The following is an 18186-nucleotide window of genomic DNA, read 5'->3' as shown; positions in this document are numbered from 1 at the left end:
GTTGAATATTTCTGACAGTTATGTCAGGGGCCTGAGCCCCAGCTGAAGCTTTGCAGTATTTTGGTAAGCAGAGGACCCACGTGAATTCTCAGGGGGAAAAATCCTAACTTGAGTAGTTTTTTCTATAGTGAGGAAGCTTATTGTGGGAGTTGCTTTCTTTTATCAAGCCTCTGAGTTCTTGGAAACTTGTAGGAAGTTTGAGGCTCTTCCCCTAAGTTGGTTTTAGTTAAATATGGCCACTGGGTTCAAAAGGAATGCAGGAATGCAGGTACAGAGAGGCACAGTAGTGATGAATGCTCCGTTTCCATTGGAAACCAAGCCTAAAAATACCCCTGTAGCCACAGCTCAACTGTGCTACCAATTGAAGTTGCTGGCTAAGCCTGTGAAATAACACTCAAGCCTAAACCAGTGAAATAAAAGAGAGAGCTAAAGCTGTAGTCTCTCATGGGCCTTCGTTCAGCCTTCAGTCCTACAAAGGAAACCTCTCATTGCCTTAGAAGGGTACCAGCCCTTTTCCTTTTTGTCTGACCCTGAAAAGCCAGATCAGTTTTGTGACTTGCTTTGTTGAGACTGTCAGCCCGCTCCCTGCGAGAGGCTGCTGCTGTCCTGGCAGCTTTCTGCAGGGGGGGAAAGGGAAAGAAAGATTCTGCATCAGCAATTCCATTCGTATTGCTTTCCTTCCCTCCTTCCCAGCACAAAGGTGGTTTTGTTTGTGCTCAAGAACCAACTAAAAAGTTTGGCTGTGAAATGAGCTCTCCTCTGGAGAAAAAGGAGGGGATAGAAGATGTAGCATACAACTGCCAGACACAAATTTCTACCCGTGCTCTCCTCCAGGTCACGGGCTAGAGATGGCTTTTGCATTGCCTCGTTGTTGTGTTGTTTCACACAGCTGCAGAGCAGCTAATGAGACAGCATTTGCTGGGTTTGAATCTTTGACAGAAGTAATTTAGCAAATTGGAATATTCTATTCTAATTTTGTGATGTAATTAGATAGGAGATAAATGAAAGGAAAGGTGCTTCCTCCTCACTGGTGGGACACAGGGTATGGTTGGGGATTTGTAATGTGCTCACATTGGTATTTGTTTCGGTTCAGAATCTTTGGTGCTGTCAGAAAGGTGGGAGAGAGGTAGAGCAGTTAACCCTTGCAGCTAACATCCACCTAGGCATCTCGAGATGGTCATTACTTGAGCAGACTGAATAATATTACACTCACTGAAATAAAATTCTCCCAAGAGTTTCCACTGGTGTGTAGTCTCTGCTGATAAAATAGGCTCTGCCCCTGAAAAGTTCTTATTCATATTGCTTGTTCTTTGTGTAACTAAGGATTTGCAGGATCAGAGAAGTATCCACATTATTCTTCTTCCTGTCAGAGGTGAGGTAGATATATTGTATATAGGGGAGTCTCTTGTGTGTATTAGTCTTATGAAAAGATAGCCACAGGCAAAGCACTGCTGAGCGCATTTCAAGGTTTAGACTGCAGTGATAAGAGGATAGGCATGGCCCATATACCCAGGGCAGTTGGGCACCAAAATCAGATGGATAACTGAATGCCCAACTCTGTGCTTAAATCCCTTGGGCAGTGATGGAGAAAGTTTGGAGGAATGTGTGTATTTCCTTTTGCTTCTGCAAAAGACAGTGGTTTATATATTTTGAAGCAAAGAAAGAAAATGTAATGGCTCCAGAAGAAATGTTAATGAAGTGAGTGTACCTGGAAGTTGTCTGGTGTCGTTCTTTATGAGTTTGGTGCCCTTCCTCAGGCTCAAGGCTGTGGAATTTGCAGGATAGTCAGTCGCATAATCCTCAGCAGCTTTGTATGTTCAAGCAAAGGTATGGGATACAGAATGTCTGGGTAATTAGCCGTGACAATCTCCTTCCAGCTTTTCTGGCTAAAAATGACTTGGAGAACAGACCTTTGTCTCTGGTGTTTGCTACTGCATGTTAAATGCTGGCTTGGGGTTTGAATGGGGAGAAAGCACAGTCATTCTCTTCCTCATAGCTGCTTGCACACAGATGTGAGCCATAGAAGAAGCTGCAGTCTGTGGAGCTGCTCTCCATCAGACGAGCATGCCAGTTGAACTGGTTCATCCCGGTGCTGTTGATGAATCTTCTGAAGACATCACATGAAAATCTACTTATAATGGAGTGAGGAAGGGTGGAAAGAAATAAGGGTGAACGAACCATTTTATTTAAAAATTAGTTCATGCTTTCAGTGAAGATCTGTTTTTCCCTGTGAGCTTGCCAACATCCCTTAATTCATATCACTTAGAATAAAATGACTTCTGGGTGTAAGGGAGATTTGAATTGTCTTTTCAGTATCGCTAAATAATGATTACCTGGGGAGATACAAAAAGTAAATTGGAAATGAATGAGATATAGCTGGTAATACGTTAGATGCATTATCTCCAACCTGAGGCCTTCAGTCAAAAGAGAAGGTCATCTGTTATCATTAAACAGTACTGCAGCAGGTATTGAATTTTCTCTTCAAAAGCAGCGCAACACTTTTCTGAGGAGACATGTGCCATGACTTCTTCTTAGACTTCCTAAATTATATTATTTTGTGATATCAGTTATGAGGTAGAGGAAGCAGGGGATCTCCACTGAATGACTGATCTTCACCAGTTTTCTGGAAATGTGTAATTTTTCCCTTTACTTTCTTTTCTGAACAATGTCCCTTTATACAATTGCTGTGTGAACAATTCAGACCATGAAAACATTAAGCCTCAGTTCCAGTAATCTATGTACCTTTGTTGGAATTGAATTTTTTCGTTTCTTGCAGATACATCATTACAACTTACATTATGCTGAGTCAGACAGCAGTGTAGAAGAGATACTAATTAGTCTCGTGAAGTATCCCTCGTGCTTTGCTGAATGACAGAGGGCATGTTTCTTAAACTGCAGACCTCGTTTTTCACATTTAGAAAATAGGGCTGGAGTTATTGATGGTAATAGTGTATAATGTAGTGAATCCTAGTTAGCTGGGGCAAGATTATACCAGACAAATGTGCTGGAGGGAGTGTGGCCTGCCTCAAATTGCTCTCCAAATATTCCCGATTAGAACAAGCAAACTGGAGGCAGATGGAGACTTGGCTCTTCTCTCCTGTTTGCTGATGTGAAGTGGGACTGGTTGTAGTTGGTCTCCTTATAAACCTCTGGGTTTGTCCTCCCATGGAGCAAGAGAGAATCTTTGAAGCTTTGTGTCTCCTGGGGCTAGAACAGTTCTGCACTGCTGAAGACTGGGGTTAGTGTCATGAACCACCCACCAATGAAGTGCATAAGCAACAGTGGAATTGCTATTTAATTTAACTCTGTTTTTCCAGTTGTTAATTATACTCCTATGGTTTTTCATGTTTAAGCTGTATCATTATGTCTAACAAAATGTTTGTTGTTACCTGCTGTGATTTTGAATAATTCATGGTATTAGTATGCAATTTGGAACCATCATACATTCTCCCTGGAGAAAATCAAAGGTTGCTTCACTGGTTTTGTGTCTTTGAAAGTAAACAGAAGGCAGGTTCTGGGTCCTACAGTCCTTTATCAGAAAGTTAATTTTGAACCAGCCAAGCAAATTAAAGAAGGCATAATAAGGATATAGTACTCACAATATGTTTGCAATATTTTTATGAAATGGCTTGCTAAGATAATAGTAACCTGAGTAAATCAGCCCAGGACCTTCATAAACAAGTGTCTTGTACTTTCAGTTAATTGTTTCCACAGAGGTAGTCAATGACAACATTGTGTTTATCCTATGGCAGTGTTACTGCAGCTCTCAATTTCATTTGATTTCATTTCCTTTTCTTAATGGATGGATTAACCAAATCTAAAAATAAAAATCTATTTTTTCAATTATGACAGGGATTTTCTTACAGGAATTTTGTGAGTTGCCCTGGAAACAAGAAAACACTGAAGTAAGATCAGAAAAATGGTGTCATGCCAACAATTGTTTCTAGTTTTCTGGTCCCAGCTTAATACTAGATAAATTATATGGCTAAGGAGTCCAACTGTTAGCTGATACTGGCAGGTAACTTCTGAACAAAGGTAGGTGTGGTATGTTTATTTTGATCAGAAGAAAGTCAATGGGAATAATCCACAGTGAAAAGTCATCATGTCAGAAAAACATTTCTAAAAAATGTTTTTCTCCCCCAGCCTGGCACATGCTCTGGAGTCACTTCACTCTGCCACGGTCTGTGCTTCGTCGCAGTCTCAGGATTGCGTTGACTCCATCTTTATAGAGTCTGTATCAGCCAAGATCTTTAAGAGTGCAAGGCTGAAATCTTCTTTCTGGCTGTCTTCACAGGCAGTTATGGAATATTTTCTCATTTTTCCAAGTGATGAAAATGCTGGTCCTCTGAACATGAAGCAGGCCAGTTTAATGTTAAAACAAAGGTCATTCCTAAAGGTTAACTGCCTTATAAATATCCAGATTGTTCCCTCCACTCACTATAAGTTTGCAATCTGCTTAATATATGCACAGTCAGGGAAAAGCTGTAAATATAATGCTAAAAGCAGACTCTTGGAACTATTGCTCTTGCTTTTCTTCAGCTTATGCAACTGTTTGCAGTAGCTTATTGCCAACAGAACTGTTGTGTCCTAGTACTTCGGGCTTAATCTTATGAGTCTCCTGAATACGCTGTTCTCATTCCAATACTCGAACAGATCTGTGTGAGGAGGGTTTGCAAGACCAAGTCGTTAACTGAAAGCCACAAATACATCACCACCTGCTTAAGCCATCAGTCTAGAACTGAGCTAGCTCATGAAGTTATGCCAGCTGAAGTCCTGGCTAAAAAACCCTAGTAACCAAACATTTTGGCCATAAGAAGCCAGCCCCTCCAATCTTACCCAGACAGATCATTCCACCTGCTTCTCCCCTTGCAAATGATTGAAGTTCCCTCTTCCAGAGGTTATCCAGTGAGTCTTGCTGATCTTTCAACTGCAGCCTTATGTCCACTGAGAGCTGTTCTTTTCTCACCCACATATTCAAAGCAGAGCCTAAAAATGCAGAGGTTATCTGCATCCATAGCCGCCTCTCTGCAGACAGACCCAGAAGATCTCTGACAGTAAATAGCATCCTTGCTCCACAGGCGTGTAAGTCCATTGAAGGTGATGAGGTGATCCAGGAAATTGCTGCCCTCATAAATTCCTGGGACTGTGTGCTTGAGGCATAGTGTCATCTCCGATACCTGTCTGCCACTAGTGATCTCCAAGAACTTCTTATAAAATTATAGTCTATGCATTAACAAGGTGTAGGAGGGAAGGATGTATTTTATGTAAATTTAGTCAGGAAGTCTTTGAAACTAATTGCTTAAAGTGAGTGGGGAAAGCTGATAGAGTGTGATAGACATACAGAATTTTTTTCCTGCTTTCAGAATAGATAGTGTTGATTAACTGGGCTTAGTATAGCACTGCATATATTAACTGAGCATAAAATTTCTCAGTGGATGAGCCTGCTCTGTGGATGAACTTAACAGGCTGTGCTCTGGATGTTATTACAGATGCAAATTTAGGAAGTTTTAGAGCTATACTTCTGCAGATAAAACCATTGGTTTTGGTGAAGTTGTTATCGAATTATTGTCCTGACCTAGTGTCAATATTTTAATTTGTGGTAAAAATGGAATCAAATGCAAAAAAAAAAAAAAAAAAAGATGTGAAGCCATACCTACAGAATGGACTGTTTATTCTGAAATGTCTCAGACTCAGGAGTAATGCTAGGGAAATCCTTCTTCACATATGCTACTTAGTGTAGGTACCCCTGAGAGATGTCAAAAGCTTGTCTGTCAATCAGCCTGCTAGTTTACATGCTAAGTCCTGTTTGGTCTTTCTGGTTTGTGCTTGTTGGTCATGCTGACTTGTCTGCTAGAACAGCCTCTGATCTTTCTTTGGTGCTGTTCTGGACACGGTCTACCATTCTGCAGGCATGGACTGCATGCCTTGTTCCTAGTGCACCACCTTGTATTTAACCATATTAGAATATTTATAGAAAATCAGTGATTTCATTTCCACACTAGCTGGAGGCTGGAGTTACAAGTTAGAGTTACCTTCTTTATCTAGAACCGGGATTTTACATAGATGTCTACATGTATTTGATACCGGAATTAAATGCATCATGGTGCCTACTGTAGTAGGTCAAATCTGTTGTTCTCAAGTATGAGTGAGTCTGATGGATCTATGCACACTTCATTTCAGCGTGAGAGCTGGGCATCTGCTGTTGACTTTTGTCCTCTTCCCTTCACCATACCTTGACCTAGTTTGAATGGACAGAAGATTTTTACGACATGCAAGTCTGGATAGACTCTCCTCCACGCTGTGTCCTGTGGACATGTATGAAGTCCCTGACCATTGCCATGACCATTTCACAGGGGTGACTGGTGGATGTGTGACGAAATGGAAAAGGTCAAACAAAAAGGCAGAGCAAGAAGCAGCAGTAAGAAAATGTGATGGAGTGAACTCACAAGTTAACAACTGAACTTAAAACAGTATATTAAAATAAAACTAACAGTAATTAACTCAAAATCTTTTCTTTCCACAACAAAACTGCACTTGAATGGATGGGCACTAGTGAATTAAAAAAAACCAAACAACAAAAAAAGCCCCTCATGAAAATGATCCAGTGTGTCTCATTGTAAGCACCAGACTGAGAACATGTAACAATTACAGGTCTTTGGAAAATTGAAGACTGAGATTTCAGTGGTTCTCCTTTAATAGGAAAAAAAGATGGATATGAGTCTTTGATGAACAGCGTGCAAGGTTATGTAGCAGTCACAGCATATTCTGTCTTACTTATTTGGGACAGAGAGCCAGATGCATCATTGTTACATAAGCCTGCTGACCTGCATATAGAGCTTTGTGGTAATAGAGTTTCAGAAAAATAAATCCTGTTCAACTTAGCCAACATGAAGATACAAAATCAGTGTCTTTTAAGTTCTGTTGCTTTCTACTTGCTTTCTCTGGAGTTGTATGGCTATGCAGGTATGTTTAAAGGGGAAAACCTCACAAAACATGTTATTCCCTAAAGGGCTTGGTTTTGAAAATAAAATTGGGAGGGTATGAATACCTGGCATAAAGAGGAAGGGTGAGGAGGCAATGAGTGTGATAAAAGCTCAGTCTGCTGAGTAATGGTACAATCTGTATGTTTAGGGAATGGGACTGCAAGATGCATTGTACACCATCTGTAACAGCCCGTTATTTAAGTGGTGTAACATGGAAAAAGATCATGCCATTTTGCAGAGGATTTTGATAATTTGTTTAATTTGATTTTATTCTGATTTGAAGTGAGAAGGAGTATTTTTTCAATTCTTAATGAATAGAATAGAATATTTTCAGTTGGAAGGGACCTACAACGATCATCTAGTCCAAAGTTAATGACACCTAGAACTGGAGGCATCAGAAGCTCTGGAGTCCCCAGCTCGAGGGATTCTGTTGGGATCCTCTGGCTGCCTGGGATGCCAAGGAGTTGCACATTTCCAGAGCTTCCAGACTTTTGCTTCTTTTCTTTCTGCCTGGTGGGCTAACAGAGAGCTGGCAGCCGTGGAGTTTATGAGCAGGGATACTCTGCTCTGAGTTTCTTGGCATCCTGCCTAATGAGATCTGTAGAGAAGCCAGCAGCTGAGGAGCTCTGCAATCTCTGAGACAATCCTGGAGCAATAACTTCTTTCAAACTCCCACTCTCTGTCAACCTGCCAGGAGCACAGCTGAAGAACAGAGGAGGGGACCTGGCAGGAAATCAGGTGTGATTCCTGCAGCCTCATCAAAATCAAATGTTCCATTCAAAATGTTCCTGACCACTTTTAGTAACCCCATGCAGAAACCCTAACATGTCAGCACCTGATCCTGCAGGTCCTGCATCCCCTTGCTTTAGGTATAATGGGTGCAAAGCTCAAAGAGGCAGAAGAGAGGATGAAGAGATATTTACACCATCCTAGTATCTCTGTAGTTGGGATGCCAGTCAGCTGCAGCTCTTCACATAGCACTAGACTGCCTGTAGTCAGGTGGCCTACAAATCCCTACTGGTATTGGAGGACACGGTTATTCTAGGAAGACTCTTGACTGGTGTAGCGGCTAATATAATTGTACTGATGAAATACATGTTGGCACCTGTGCTTTTTCCCATGCTTGCTTTATGATTGACCTTGAGGTCTGTCTCTGAGTAGAGATATTGGTCCAAACAGTGGGGACAGGAGAATTGTCCAGGCACACTTGTCCCAAGCATGTACTTAAAATTCAATACAGATATTTCCAATGTAAGTTATAGCAGCCTAAAGGTTATTGTAATTTATACTTATAATCTACAGCTACAGAGTGACGTTTCAGCAGCTGGGGGGCCCTGGAAGGTGAGCATGCTCTCGTTTTTTCTAGCCATAGAGCAGGAGGATGATAATACAACAGGCCTTGTGGCTTACTGTGATGACTATGGCCCCTGCAGGGTGAATTAGGACTAATGATGCAATGCAAGATTGCCCAAATGACAGAGAAGATCTGGGCCACTGTGTTCATCTTGTCTGATTTCCAAATTTTTCAGTGCTCAGGGGGACAGGATTATAACAAAGTTTGACTTCCTGCTATGTAGGTCACATGCTGCGTGCTGAATCCTCCACCACAGGGGTAAAGCTGGACCTTTGCCTGTGTAAATATTGATGGGAATAGCAAATGTTTTTCTTTTATAATAATATTCAACTAGTTAGATTTAGGATAAAACCATTTAGACTTTTACTGTTGGTGGTGCATTAAATAACAATGTAACCACGTGTTGCAGTTATTAAACTGTGCAGTCTTCAGATTGCTGCCTCTGAGCAAAATCTACTGTTGCTCTGGAGGCTTTCCAGGTGACGAGTGGGCTGCCTGGCTCTGCCGTGGGGTGTTCAAAGGTACCATCGCCCCAGTGCTCCTGCAACCACAGCTGAGCATCCGCTGTCTCTGGCAGACAAGGCTGTGAAGGCTGACGCACAAATCTGCTGTAGGTTGATCTGGGAACAGGGTGAGGAAGTAATCACAGAGAGTCTACGATTTGCTCACAGACTTGTAATGACACTGCTTTGATTACCATTGTAAAAAAAAAAAAAAAAAAATCCAACCTACTCTAGCAGTTATTCTGGCTTGTAACAGGCCTCTCTCAAGATCAGGCAAGGAAAACAAAGCAAAACAGAAAAAAGCTCAAATATTTGTGTGCTTGTGTCTTCCTAAGCTTTTGCTGTGGGGTGCAGAGCATCTAGCAATCCTCTTCCTCAGATGCTACTTAATCTGTTCTGGATGCGCATACATCGTTTTTCCCTGTGTGGTTGGAGGGGTAGTGGGATACAAAAATGCTTTGCTGAAATGTGAATTCACTTGCCCGTTTTTCTTAGGCTGACAGCAGCAAGGCAAACCTGCTCATCAGTTACTCGTCTGACTGTGCATTTTAGGGGAAGATATTTCTTTGTTACTGCTGCAGCTCTGTTGCAGCAATTAAAAAAAATGTGACTAAGGAGGAGGCAATAACTCTGAAAGTGTCTTTGGTGACTAAACATTATACTCTAAATATGCAGTGTTGCTGCTGATTTTCCCAGCCTCCTGTGAGTCATAAAATCTTGTCTCTATTGAGTGAGCCATTCTTAATGACCTTGACTTTTAAAAAAAATGACTGTGACTCCCCCTAAGTCAAATAATTTAAATGAATGGTTTTCTGTAGGACATTTGTAGTGCTTTTCAGATCATTAAAATTCCTGACAGACAATGGGCAGGTCTGCATTTGCAGGCATCACTGCTGTCCCCAGGACAAAGCCCCTCTGGCCCAAAGGTTGCTGTGCCTTGAATGAATGCAACCCTTAGTCTTCTGGGCCAGCCTTTACCCATGCAAATGTGAATAGGACTGCCTGGGAAGATCATCTGGTAGAGAGATAGCATGCTCCAGAGACTGAAGGGCTCAAATGGCCTCTAATTCCAAGGACCTTGTGTTGTCCTGCTCACAATTTGTGCTTTTCAATCCCAACAGGTCTTTCATGGTTTTGTTTACCTCCTTGGCTTCCCCAGCATCCCCCACAGACCAGGGTGCTGCTCTGAGGCACAGGCTTTCCCCTCGTAGTGTGTTGATCCAGTTTGCAATGCTTTGCTGCAAGGAGGTTGAATCCAACTCAGCAAATTAAGCATGTTTTCACAAAATTCATGGCTGTTACATATTGCAAATATATCTGTTCCAGTGGTGCTCTGCAACTGGTCTGTGAAACTGGTATTACACATTACCAGCAGAACCTTATCAGTAAGATTTTGATATGAAGAATGCCTCTCCGAGAAACTGTAAGGGAAAGGAGTGGCACAGCAGCCCAAAAGATTTGGACATAACGAAGTTCAATGTGCGTCTATTGCATATTTTAGGGGGGTGGGGGGTTGGGGGGGGCTGCGGGACTGTTGTGGGTCAACATGGCTGTTGCCAGAAGAAACACTGTATGTCCCAGTTGTAACCAGATGTATTATAGTGCTAAAGCACACAGTGAAGTACATTAGATGTGAAGTATTTGTTGTGGTTGCTGCTACTGTCTGTTACTCTTGGTAATTATTTGATAATGCTCACTTCTTTAACTAACCTCAGCAAAATACGCATATGATAGGGATTGTCCCCATTTTTGAGTTGACAAGATAATCCTTCTGGGATTTGCTTTTTCATTGTGCTGAGTTGCATTATTGTTTTGAGACGTTTCTCAAAAACAATATGCTTGCTAAGGTACCACTCTGCCATTGTATTTGGACATGTCGTGCTGTTATTGTCTCTATAGTGTGAGGTTAACTCATTTGTATTAGCCTTTAAACCCATTATAACTGTCTTAATGGGAGAGATGTAAATAACACTAAATTCATGTCCTCAATTTACCTTAGCACAAAAGAGACCCTATATTTAATAAATGTTGTTAGATTTTCAAGGCTAGTAAAAGCTCTGGGATATATAAATGAGGTGGTGCCTGTACAGGAAAATCAAATCAGTAAAATAAAGGGGGTCCTGTGGAAGATGCTTTGAATACAAGGGTGTTTTACTTGTTTCTTATTTTAAATTGGAATAGGGCCACTGTTTAATTAGGACTAGCACTGGGTGAACTCTATCATAAAAAAAAAAGATTCCAGCTGGTTTTTCCTTTTTTTGTGTGTTCTCAACAATCTGTGATCAGACTTCGAGGTTTCCTAGTTTGTCATTTTAAATTGTTGGACTGCTTCATATCAACGTGTTTCACCCTAAGCTTCTTGGCAAGCTGGCTTGCTTTGGATGCATTTTCAAGATTTTGGGTTAGCAATCGATCTCATAAGTGTGTATGTTACTGCTGCCTGCCTGCAAAGTTGTGGAAAATTTGATGAGCAGGAGGTTAGACATCGGGATTCTTCTGGAAGCATTTGCATCTCAAAGATGCAAAGGATTGCAAGGATATTATTCTAGGAGACATTTTTTGAAAGCAAGTGTATTATTTCTATATATATTGATAGGCCATTAACAGAAGAAATTAACTTCTGGAATGGTGCTCAGCACAGCAGTGAATTCAACTGTCCGTGCACATTTGTAAGATTCACATTTGCAACTCCTGTTCACTGTGGTTACCCAATCCTAATTAAGACCCTTAGATTGTTCTGGATGCTCATGATTATATTAGTTAGACCAAGTAAAATATCTGTAATTTCATTATCAAGTATTAAAGAACAGCACAAGCTTTCATGCCTGGCATTTTCTTTCATTTGTGCTACTGTAGCTCCAGAATAGTGGTAGAAGCCAGTGATGCTTCAGTGATACTAACAAGAGGATAATATGTGACCCTTGATAAGGGCAGAGACACAGCAGAGTGATTCTTTCATATTTTACAGCAGAAACTCTTTTCAGGTGTTGCATAGCACCTTCTTCAAATATTTGTTCATAAAAGAAAAAAATAGGTATTTCCTTGCTGGCTATAAAGAAATTTTATTAATTCCTTGAATTTTGCACTTTCTTCACTTTAAATATGAAACAATGGATATATGGTGTGCCCACCCCACATATCAGGGCTGAGGTATAGAGTACCCGCTGTGTACTGGTGACTTCAGACCTTTGATGCTGTGTGTTATATACTGAGGAAATGTTCCCAGTATGCATTGACTGATATTATTCAGAAGCCAGACTGAAGCAGTTGGAACTGCATGATGGTCCACCACCTAAACCCACCTCAGATAACTGGAAGGTTAGCAGACATTATTTTGATATGTTTTTACACTGGTATCACCATATTTCATGTCTTCTTTCAGATGATCAGAATAAAATAGCACCCTCCTTTTTCTATCTTCATCTTCTCAATGGAAGGAACTATTTAACTTAAAATCTTGTGTGTGCATTCATTACGGTTGGACTTGATGATCTTAAAGGTCTTTTCCAAACTAAATGATTCTTTGATTAATTAAAAAAGAGAATAGGGACTCTCTGAAGATGCCGTAAAGGTTTTAGGAATTTGTATACACTCCTGCAGCTGTTTTTGTTTTGGTTTTTTTTCCTTCCAGCCCTGCTGCTGTTTGTTTTTAAAGTCTCTATATTGGCTTGTTGCTTTCCGACTTCGATGCACACTCTGAAACTTTTTGCAAAGCTTTTACTGCCGTACCTTCTTCAGGGGAGGAGGGTGGCTTCCACCCTGTGCTTTGCAAGGGACAGAGACCTCGGACCCTGCCAGTGGACACAGAGCTCTGCTCTCCGAGGAACTAGTTGGAGTGGAGGAGTTAAACAGGACAGCCCTCTTTAGGAGGAGGTGCGGTTGGTCAGCACTAGTTCTGTTCCACCAGAATGAGCTGAGGTGGATGAGCTTGCACAGACCAGATCATTGTGTTCTTTGTATTGTCTGCCTCTGAACAAGCTGAGCTGGCCAGGGGACAGCAATGGCCTTGGCTGGCAGTACCGGTGCTCTCTGAGCTTCCTTAAGTATGTTAGTTTAGACACTTGAGGGAGTAGTCCACTTGCTCTGTGAGGACAGGCCAAGGGATCTAGGCTTGTTGACCCTCGAGAAGAGCCAGCTTTGGAGAGACCTCACAACAGCCTTCCTGAACCTGTGAGGAAGTAATTGAGATGACGGATGGAGCTGGGCTCTTCACAGTGGTGCATAGCGAGAGGATGAGACACGACGGTGGGCATAAGTTGAAACAAGAGGGGTTCATACTGGATATAGGAAAAGCATTTCCCTCATGAGGACAGCCCAGCAGTGGGACAGGCTGCCCAGGGAGGTTGTGCATTCTCCATCTTGGGAGGTTTTCAAGATTTGACTAAGTAAGCCCTGAGCAAACTGGTCTGACTTTGGAACTGACTCTGCTTTGAGTAGGTTGATCTAAATGACCTTCTGAGGTTCCTTCCTATGATTTATAGTTTCCTGATACTTAGCACGTGATGAACAAGGATAGAGGAGGAGAACTGGGAGCAGCTAGAATAAAAAAATGCCGGCAGCTCACAGAGGTGGTAAAAGATTGGAGAACATCAAGTGAGTGCATGAAAATGGATCGCTGATCTTTGTTATGTTGGAAATTATTCAGTCCTGGCTTAAAGAACAGTGCACAGTCTTACCACTTTTATGTTGCAAGGTTGCGTTTAAGGCTCCAATGTCATGAAGAAATCAGTTTTGTTTAATGACCTTCTGCATTGGCAGTTCTTTGTGTCGGTGGCTGAAATTGATTTTGCTTGTGATGTGAAGGAACATGAGCCCAGCCTCTGCATCGTTGCTCAAGCATGTGCTTTAGCTCTAACAAAGAATGGGAGGCCAGCAAATTTCTGAGCACCAGAAATGCCCTTGCTGAAACTCTTAGGTCCACTATTGATAAAGACTCAGCTGGTTTTCAGTCACTGTGATGCATGGCTGGAAACTACACCTTTGGGCTTAAGCACTGGAAATGCTTGGTTGATAGTTTTCTTTGGTGAAGTGACATCATGAAGACCTTTTTTTATTTTCCTCAAGCATTTCACAGAACAGACTTCCTCCCTGACCAGAGTAATTACAAAACAGTTCAGTAGTGGTTTATGTTGCCATAATGCTTAATTAGAAAAGTGGTATGAAGAAAAAGAATAAGAGAAGGGTGAAGGATAAATATGCCAAGGAAATAAGACTGCAAGGAGCACAAGGTTTCAAAAAGACTTGGAGTAGAGAATAAAAGGGGAGATAAATAACATCACATAGGAAGGAGCAAGGACAAAGAGGATGAAAGGAATGTGAAAGAGAAAATGAAGAGTGACAAAAACAAGAAAAGAAATATAACTGGCAGTTAACATTTCAAGAAAAAATAATAAAAATGGAAGGAAATATTGTGCAAATAATGACTTTTACCTTTGTAAATGCTCCCTAGTCTAGCAGTGCATGTTTGGCAAATATTCTTTATCTCTGACTTTGGAAAACTGGAGAACTTCGTTTAAATTTAAATTGGTGGATAACTGTCGTGGTTTAACCCCAGCCAGCAACTAAGCACCACGCATCCACTCGCTTACTTCCCCCCACCCAGTGGGATGGGGGAGAAAATCGGGAAAAGAAGAAAACTCGTGGGTTGAGATAAAGACAGTTGAATAGAGTAGAATGGAAGAAACTAATAATGATAATGATAACAGTAATAAAATGACAGTGGTAATAATAAAAGGATTGGAATATACAAATGATGCGCAGTGCAATTGCTCACCACCTGCCGATCGACGCCCAGTTAGTCCCCAAGCGGTGGTCCCCCCACCCCCACTCCCCCCAGTTCCTATACTAGATGTGACGTCACATGGTATGGAATACCTCGTTGGCCAGTTTGGATCAGCTGTTCTGGCTGTGTCCCCTCCCAACCTCTTGAGTCCCTCCAGCTTTCTTACTGGCTGGGCATGAGAAGCTGAAAAATCCTTGACTCTAGACTAACCATTACTTAGCAACAACTGAAAACATCAGTGTTATCAACCTTCTTCTCATACCTAACTCAAAAACGTAGCACTGTACCAGCTACTAGGAAGACAATTAACTCTATCCCAGCTGAAACCAGGACAATAACAAAAGATGTGATCACTAAAGTGCAAAAAAAATACATGATCATTGAATAAAATAAGGCTAAGTTTTAGAAGGACCTAGGGATTCATCCTTCTGATCCTTCCCAACTCCTGTGCACAGGGGTGGGATCACAGAGAAGAGACTTTGTGTATGAGTAGAAGGGGAGAGGCAGGAATGTATTTCAGACCATCCCTGAATATGAGACCAACTCTGCTGTTACCAAGTCATATTTCTCTTTGTAACATTAATTACAAAAGGGAAAGTGCTTGATGTCCTGAAAAATCCTTGGAAGCTCTGGATAGCAAAGGCTGTTAAGTGTGTTCTGCTGCGTCTTCTTTTGATTGCACTTAGACTACAAAGACATTAATCAAAAAAGAAGATGCTCCATGGAGACTCCAGTAGTGTTCCCTTTCTTTGCCTGGAGACAAGAATGAACTGCAATGGACTTGTTCGTTTGCAGCACAGCCTGGAGCTCTATTAGACCATGGAAAGAGAAGAAATTCCAAAAATGGTCGTGTTTGGATCCACCTAAAGCAGAGACAGAGATAATGTATAACGTCTTAAGAAGGCTGCAGAAAGCTTCTGGCACTGTTTTGAATGAGAAGCAAGTCTGAACATTTGCCACCTTCTGATCCAAGATGGAGATCTGAGTGAGCTAGGGAGTATGCAAGGGTTCTAAAAGCCTCTCATTGCTAGGACTCCTAGATGTGCTCCTGCCCAACTGGCACTCTCCTGGCTCAGTTACTGACTTTTGCATACCTCACTGGTTTTGTGTCCTACAATATCCCATCTAGCTGCTTCTCCAAAACGAATGGCCTCTGCTTTATTGCTCTGCCTCACTCTGCAGCATTTTTTTTCTGTTCTGTTCTTCATACTTGGAAAAACTTCTCCGTCCTAAAGTACAAGCCATAAAGGCTCTCTTCTTTCCTAGTTTTTAATTTTTCTCTTTTGGGGGGCATGTTGGTGAATGGGACATGTTTTACTAATGACAGTTAATTACTCTCACCAGTCAGTTATTATAATAATAATTACAATATACCATTTTTAAAAATTCTGTGTGTTATTATCATTTCCTATATTCCTGATGTACTAAGATGTATGTTTCTCCAGTAGACATCAAGTTTTAGCCAGTGTTAAATATGCAGGCAGTGCATCACTGGTGATATTTAACAGTAATAATGACAGCCTCAGTGGAAATTGCAAAGCCAGATATAGTATTTTGCAGGCTTTGAAACTTAATATCTGAGGAAGAATTCAAATAATGAATATTGCTCTGAGAAGAGGCATAGAAATAGGACTTACTTGGAAGGTTGGATTTGTGATGGCTGTCGTCCCTGGGATGAACTTTATCCATGAGACTACTTCTGTAGATCCCTGCCAAGGGGATTATGAAACGGTGTTGGGAAGATGGCAGGGAGTGTTTATTCCCATATAAACAGATGACAAGAACTTGTTTACAAGAAGGAGTAGCAAAAGGGAAAATTATGGGATGTGCTCTTCATCTTAAAATCAGTAAATCATGGGAGAATGTCTCAATGTGTTTTGAACAGTTCAGTTTCTACAATGTGTTCACTTAACACTGCCATTATGTTATCTTTGTATGGAAGCACCTAGGCACACTGCTTCCCAAATGTTTTATTTTGACCTTGAATGAATAACAAATGATTCCTTAAATTGTGAAAATCCAGATACTTATCTTATGGTTTTGTCCTTTTTTTTTTTCTTCCCCCCCCTTTTTTTTTTCTCCTTCCTCTTATCCAGGGAAGAATGTATCAGTCACAAGAAGAAGCAGTACTGCTCTGAAGGAATGATGAAAGGTGCTTTGACCTGGTGGTGACTGCAGCTGCTTCATTATGGGAGAAACTGAGAAGTTGTCCTGAGTTACCATCTAATACATTTTAGCCACCTCCTGTAGTGGAAGCTGGCCACGTGGGCCAACCCAGTGTGTGGTTTGAGTTTTCATTCTGTTTTGTTTTCTTGGGATCTCAGCATTTGCATTTTAAGGAAATTACCAAGTTAAGCACAGATCTCAGTCTTCATGGGTCTGCTTGTGTGGGCATGTAATATATCTTCAGCCTCATATGGCTTTGAGCGTTCCTGAAAGAGCCTTTGATCTGAGTTAGGATAGTTAGTATTTCTGAGGACATGGTACTTGAGGGTACAAACTGTTTAGGAAATGAGACAGAACTGCATTTTTACAAGGGTAAGTAGGAACTGGGAATGTACTTCATGTGCACTGAGAGGCACTTGGCACATCAAAGCGCCGTGTCCTAATACTCTAGATGGATTATTTCAACCACATGAATAGGCCACACTGAATTTAACTTTCAGATAAGGCATTCGCATGCATACATGCTTTTCCTGAAATAGCTGGTTTTGTGCACACTGGTTAGTAATAGTACATGTGATGCGAACACATTTTGCAACCACACTGCACAATACAGATTTATCCACCCATAACCCCTACTATTCATGTCTGAGTACCCATTTGTGAAGGCAGGGAGATATGAATGCAGGCATGAGATTTGTGCATCAGGGATCATATGGTTCCATCCATTCCTTCTTTAACTAAAAGCACACAGCACTGTTGAAGTCAGTGGCAATACTTGTGTTGACCTGAACGAGAGCAGCCATGGGTACTGCTCTCTCAAACTATCCCTTACAGTGTAATGCACTTTCAGTTTTGATAACTGTTTTATGACTTGCATTTCTTTTTTTTTTTTTAACATTGAACTAACTGCTAGAATGTGCTGTCTTTACAATGCTTACTCGCCCAGTAATTCCAGATACCATTTGAAAAGATGCAGAAGGATAATAAACTGTGGAATCCCAGATCAGATTAATGTAATGTGCATTTCTAGATTATGATTAGTAACAAAATGACACGTTGGCATGGTAACACTTGAAGCTTAACTGCAAGTTCTTAAAATAAAGCAATGACATATGTATAGGTTTCTATCCATTTGCATACTCTCCACCTGAAAACATACATCATTTCCACAACAGTCAGGCAATTTAACCTTCCTTCTTACTTTTGAATTAAGTGTTGAACTAAAACATCATGCCTGTTTCCCAGTTTTTATGCATCATCTCCAACCGTAAATTATAAATGTTGATAATAGACCTGTCCATTTTATAACATCTTAGGCTTTCTGTCTTTTGGTTTCATTTTAAAATGATTAGCATAAGGAATGTAGGACATGCTTCATTCTTTGTGGTTTGTACCAGA

General features: G+C 41.1%; 1 protein-coding gene across 5 annotated transcripts in view; it reads left to right on the top strand.

Annotated features, from left to right (window-relative positions):
• The window catches only part of JAKMIP1 (janus kinase and microtubule interacting protein 1), a 253174-nt gene extending 235385 nt beyond the window's left edge, over positions 1-17789 (top strand). For all 5 annotated transcript variants that reach the window (XM_052780512.1, XM_052780511.1, XM_052780508.1 and 2 more), the window contains one exon: positions 16719-17789. The gene's annotated coding sequence lies outside the window, so the exon portion shown is untranslated. The remainder of the gene's footprint in view (positions 1-16718) is intronic.
• Positions 17790-18186: the final 397 nt, after the last annotated feature.

Source organism: Harpia harpyja, chromosome 2 (genome assembly GCF_026419915.1).
Source record: "Harpia harpyja isolate bHarHar1 chromosome 2, bHarHar1 primary haplotype, whole genome shotgun sequence".
In the NCBI taxonomy this organism is placed as follows: domain Eukaryota; kingdom Metazoa; phylum Chordata; class Aves; order Accipitriformes; family Accipitridae; genus Harpia; species Harpia harpyja.
The sequence above is the reverse complement of the archived record's forward strand: the minus strand, read 5'-3'. Positions and strand labels throughout refer to the sequence as shown.